General features: G+C 39.3%; 1 pseudogene; it reads right to left on the bottom strand.

Annotated features, from left to right (window-relative positions):
• Positions 1-210: 210 nt before the first annotated feature.
• Positions 211-1,005, bottom strand: LOC110583524 (annotated as a pseudogene).
• Positions 1,006-6,258: the final 5,253 nt, after the last annotated feature.

Raw genomic sequence — 6,258 nt, 5'->3', positions numbered from 1 at the left:
TGTTACTAATTTTTGAAAATTGAACTAAAAGAAATTTTCAAAGAATGACTAGAAACCCATCTATTTCAAATAAGCAATCTCGGTTTGTCTGTTTTCACAAAAAAAAGAAAGAAAGAAAGAAAGAAAAAAGTGTCTTTTTTGTGCTACTTTGATTTTTTTGAAAGAGAACCTTTTATGACTTTTGTGTACAGAAAATTCAACAGCATACAATTAGCCCAATTTGGTGACCAGTTCCTTAGCCCTTGCCTTTTCCAACTTGGCAATGTGAGCCACTGCCTTTGGACTTAGAAAACTGCCTCCCCAGTGATGGCAGATCTCATCATATCTGTCACTGTATTTGGTCCTGATAGCTTCTACCTGCTTAGTCAGAGTTCCTTTGTCTTCCAAGTTAACCTGTGTGAAGGTGACAGTGGTTCACGTCTTCCTGTGGACCAGACACTCCAGCCTGGCCTTCCCCTTGATAAGGCAGTAGGGAACCCCCATCTTTGGACACAGGACAGGCAGGAAGACAGCCAGCTCAATGGGATCCACAGCGTTTGCAGTAACTACCTGCTGAGGCTTCTTGTTTTTCACAAAGGTGGTAACAGTATTAACCCTAGCTCGAAGGACAGGCGGCCTCTTGGTGGGGACACCCCGTTTGCCAGCAGCTTTCTTCTCAGCCTGGGGCAACAATCTCTGCATCTTCTCTTGGTTGTATTTGTGGGACAGCTTAAGCAGTTGAGTAGCTGTTTGGTGGTCCAGGGCCTGGGAGAACTGGTTAATCACGGGAGGCACTTTTTGACTTATATAGAGAATAGCCCTTTGCCACTGCAGCCAGATGCAGCGGGGCCACTGGACAAATCAGATGAGGATGAGGTTGCTTTGGGGCTGGATTTCCTGTCTGATGCCAGATTTCTTGGGTCTTTTCTCAAACAGGGGATTGACCACCTTCTTGGTCTCCTGCTCCTTTACGACAGCAGGGGTTGGGGCCACCTTCTTCCCCTAAGCCTTCTTTCCTTTCAGCATCTTGGATGGCTTGAGCCATCTACTTTGATTTTTAAAAATTTTTCTTCCTTGAATATAGTTGATATGCAATGTTACATTAGTATCAGGTGTACAACTTAGTGATTTAACAAATTCATACATTATGCTATGTTCACCACAAGTGTAGTTACCATCTGTCCCATTAATCACTACTACAATATCACTAACTGTATTCCTTATCCTCTTTTTATTCCCGTGACTTACATATTCCATAACTGAAGGCCCTTTCCCTGTTTTGCCCAACCCTTCTCTCCCCGTTGTCAACCATCAGTTTGTTCTCTGTATTTATAGTTATGATTCTGCTTTTAGTTTATATATTCTTTATTTTAGATTCCATTTATGAGTGGAATCATATGTCATTGTGCTACTTTTGACTGATATCGTTAACAGATGGGTTTCTTTAAGTTAGGGTCACAGATCAAACTTATTCATGTTGCTTTCTCTAATCGAAATTTTGATTTTAGTTGACAGTTTAAACAACTATTTATTTTTAACTTATTTAAAGGTTGGTTGATTTAACTGCTTCAAACTTTTGAAACTCTCAGTTTCTATATAAAGTATATGGCTCATGATCTCAGGATATATCCAGCTGTTGGAATTGTTTTTAGTGCCTCATTGTCAAGTGACATAGAGGAGGAATTTGATGGCAGGCTTTGGAATTCTTTTTCTGTAAACCGATATGCAACACATTCCAAAATAAAATATCTAATATGCCCATAACTGGTAATGAATTTAGGGTACACAATATTATTGCTACATTTATAAGTTACCCAACAGAAGGAAGCAAATTCTAGATCTTACTGATCTTCATTAAGATTTAATAGGTAACCTTGTTGCCCCAGGGCTTTCTTGGCTGGTGAATAATCTTGGCTGATGGGAAAAGATTCCTTTGAAATGTGTGGATTTGTTTCATAATTTAAATTAGTCAAGGACAAGGAAGGATTGAAGACAGAGGATAACTCAGTGAAGAGATGGACCATTGTAAAGGAGGAAGAATCTTACAGCATAACAATTCTGGGAAAAAAGAAACTTGAACAGGTCAGGCGGTATAAACCCAAGTATTTGAGGATTTCAGGTGTGAAATAAAAATCTAAGAGCAAGGACAGACCCTTTCTGAATGGTTAATCATAAAGTACAAAAATTAGCTGAGTTCAAAGTCATTGCTGAAAGTAAAAAATGTGCGATCTTTTAGGGGGTTAAAACCTGTGGCAAAATATCATGAAACTTGGAAAAAGCAGCAGTATTTTGGTGCTGCCAGGACAGGTGATGTGGAGAGGGCACCTGATGGTGGGGTGCTCCTCTTATAGCCATGTGCAGCAGCCTCCTCACATTAACAGTCCTGGCCTCCAGCCACACACTTTATTCATTCTCCCCATGAAGAAGGCATAGAAGAAGGCATGCATTATCATTCTGATGGATCACAGGTGTTGATTCATTTCTCCACTGGGGTGGGGGTGGGGAGAGAATCTGTTGAAAGGCCATCGTTTGGTGTTTGGTAATTGCATTTCTCCCCTCTCCACTCGGATGAATGTGAGATAAAGATCCTTTATTTTTAGAACAGAAAAATTATTTTTACAGAAAAATTACAATAGTATAGAGAGTTCCCACATACCCTACACCTAGTTTCCCTTCTTATTAACTTTTGACAGTATTATGGTACATTTGTTACAATTAATGAACCAATATTAATACATTATTATTAAATAAAGTCCATACTTGATTCAGATTTCCTTTTTACCCAATGTCCTTTTTCTGTTCCACTGAGAATATCATGTGACATATAGTCATCATATCCCCTTAGGCTCCTCTTGGCTCTCACGGTTTCTCAGACTTTCCTTGTTTTTCTTTTCTTTTTTTTTTTTAAATTTATTATGTTATGTTAATCACCATACATTATATCATTAGTTTTTGATATAGTGTTCCCTGATTCATTGTTTGCATATAACACTCAGTGCTCCATGCAGAACGTGCCCTCTTTAATACCCATCACCAGGCTAACTCATCCCCCCACGCCCCTCCCCTCTAGAACCCTCAGTTTGTTTTTCAGAGTCCATAGTCTATCATGGTTCATCTCCCCCTACGATTTCTCCCCCTTCATTCTTCCCCTCCTGCTATTTTCTTCTTCATTTTTTTGTTTCAGAGGTACAGGTCTGTGATTCAACAGTCTTACACAATTCACAGCGCTCACCATCGCACATACCATCCCCAATGTATATCACCCAGCCACCCCATCCCTCCCACCTGCCTCCACCACTCCAGCAACCCTCAGTTTGTTTTCTGAAATTAAGAATTCCTCATATCAGTGAGGTCATATGATACATGTCTTTCTCTGATTGACTTATTTCACTCAGCGTAATACCCTCCAGTTCCATCCATGTCATTGCAAATGGCAAGATTTCATTCCTTTTGATGGCTGCATAATATTCCATTGTATATAGATACCACATCTTCTTTATCCATTCATCTGTTGATGGACATCTTGGCTCTTTCCATAGTTTGGCTATTGTGGACATTGCTGCTATAAACATCGGGGTGCATGTACCCCTTCGGATTCCTACATTTATATCTTTGGGGTAAATACCCAGTAATGCAATTGCTGGGTTGTATGGTAGCTCTCTTTTCAACTTTTTGAGGAACTTCCATACTGTTTTCCAGAGTGGCTGCACCAGCTTGTATTCCCACCAACAGTGTAGGAGGGTTCCCCTTTCTCTGCATCCCGTGCTCAACATCACTCGGCATCAGGGAAATCCAAATCAAAACCTCAATGAGATATCACCTCACACCAGTCAGACTTTCCTTGTTTTTCATGATCTTGATGGTTTTGAGGATTATTGATCCAGTAATTTATAGAATGTCTCTCAGTTGGGATTTACTGGTGTTTTTCTCATGACTAGAACAGGATTATGGTTTTGGAGAAGAAGATCACAGAGATAACATGCCATTCTTAACACATCATATAAAGGGACAAACTATTACCATGACTTTTCACTGTTGAAGTTGACTTTGATCGCCTGGCTGAGGTAGTGTTTGTCAAGTTTCTCTGCTTAAAACTTGTCTCCTTTCCTTAATGTATTATTTAGAAGGAATTCAGAACTAGGGAGTCCTGCTCCACCTTTGAGGACTTACTATACATTCTGTTCAATGTTAACATTAAACATTTGATACACATATTTGTTGCTGAGCAACATTTTATAAGGGAGTTGTGCTGTTCAGTTACCGGAGATATTTATGCGCTTATAAGGCAACTGACAGAATATTGTGGTTTGGGCAAAGTTGCAGAAATGGGTAAAGAAAGAAAATATATTCTTTCATTCATTGGACATTTTTTGATCACTATGACCCTGGCTTCAAACTTGATGTTGTGACTATCAAAGGCTTGCTCTCAGGGAGGTTATAGTTAAGGACAGTAAACAATTAAAAAAACAGCAAATTATAATAAAACATGTGGGCAAAATTTAAGATAAAAACATTTTTGCTACCTGAAGGCAAATTTCTATAGAATAGAGCAGTGTTTCCCAGGGCTTAGTGGGAATTTAGTGCAAATTGACACAAAAAGGCAGATCTTTCAAGGAAGCCAGAATATGATCAACAATATGGTTGTTGTTGTCCTATAGAACTAGTGTGGTACATAACTCTCAGCCTTCACAGGTGGGTCCCCACAGTGCCTGAGGGCAAATGATCCCCTGTGAGTTAAACAACACAATGGCCAGGACAGTGAAAATCACCCTCTCATCTTATCCAAATGAATTTTTCACAAACTGCCAATTTATTCATGTCACTTCCATTTGGATTAAAATATTAATTTAACTTCACTCCTTTAATTATCATTTGGGCTTTAGAGCATCACCTATATAGCCTAGGCAAGAAGTTGCCAAAGAATATTCCAAATCACCAGGTCACAGGATGTCAATAGACAGTACACACAACATTCTTAATCTTGGAATTCATTGGGTTTAATGAAATATGAGGTTTATTTTCACTCTTTTCTTTGTATTAATTTGACCTAAAATAAACATGGTTGAAATCAGGAGTTTTGTGAGTATCAAATATTCATTTTCTGCTTCCTCCATGTTGAAAGAGCCCCAATATTGCATGGTGTCCAGCTTTGCCCAGATTGGTTCCTGAGTAAGATCTGATTGTTATAAATCTATTACAGTGATCCTATTCTAGCAGTTCGTTTGCTTAGGGTGAGTTCTACCCCATTTCTGACTGAGATTTGAGAGAGGTCTACTGAGAATAGGGAGCTTTGGGAAAGAGTTTGCATCACTTCTTAAATAGATGAACAAGGAAGAGACTTTGTATATTTTCCTATATGGATTGAGTCCCTGGTCTGTGACCATTTGTGAGCACAAAAGGTGCTAGCTTGGGATAGTCAGACATGCTAAGAATGGTGAAATAGTCAGATTAAAAGAACTTCAGTGCCATAATGTCATTGAACAACTCAATTAACAAACCCTGGATCATTTGTTTATGAGATGACAAGTTTTCTTCCTTTTTCTTTAAGCCAATTGAGTCAAGGTCATTTGCTATTTGTAACCACAGCATTCTGTATGATACTAGGGTTATATACATAAAACCACAAGAATGCGGGGCACCTGGGTGGCTCAGTTGGTTAAGCGACTGCCTTTGGCTCAGGTCATGATCCTGGAGTCCCTGGATGGAGTCCCGCATCGGGCTCCCTGCTCGGCAGGGAGTCTGCTTCTCCCTCTGACCCTCCCCCCTCTCATGTGCTCTCTCTCATTCTCTCTCTGTCAAATAAATAAATAAAATCTTTAAAAAAAAACCACAAGAATAAAAGAGTTTAGGGCTATTTAAGATATTTCAAAGATAATTTTGTCTTTAAATGGTTTTTCAATGTTTGACTTTAGAACCTAATCCCTGCTAAGAGGTAATTCCCCAGAATGTTTATTGATAAAAGACGGCAATTACCCCTTGGTCTAGCATCTATCTTGTTGTCTTATACATATTCTGAATTAATGCCCTAACTTAGGTTTCCCTTGTCTGGGAGTTCTTCACCCCACTCATTGCGTGGACTTCATTGTATCTCAATATCCTTAACCTCTAGCTATCTTTTGGACAAGGATATGGATCTGGCCCACGTCAGGCCACTTAGATGTTTTCTCCAGACTATTTGGATTTGGGTCTGTGAGACATGGGTCAGTCTTTTTTAGCTCTTTACTGAAAAAGGATACAAATTAAGATCTGAGCCAGCCATAATGTTTAGCTTTATGCATG

The sequence above is a fragment of the Neomonachus schauinslandi genome, chromosome 8, assembly GCF_002201575.2.
Source record: "Neomonachus schauinslandi chromosome 8, ASM220157v2, whole genome shotgun sequence".
Classification (NCBI taxonomy): Eukaryota; Metazoa; Chordata; class Mammalia; order Carnivora; family Phocidae; genus Neomonachus; species Neomonachus schauinslandi.
The sequence above is the reverse complement of the archived record's forward strand: the minus strand, read 5'-3'. Positions and strand labels throughout refer to the sequence as shown.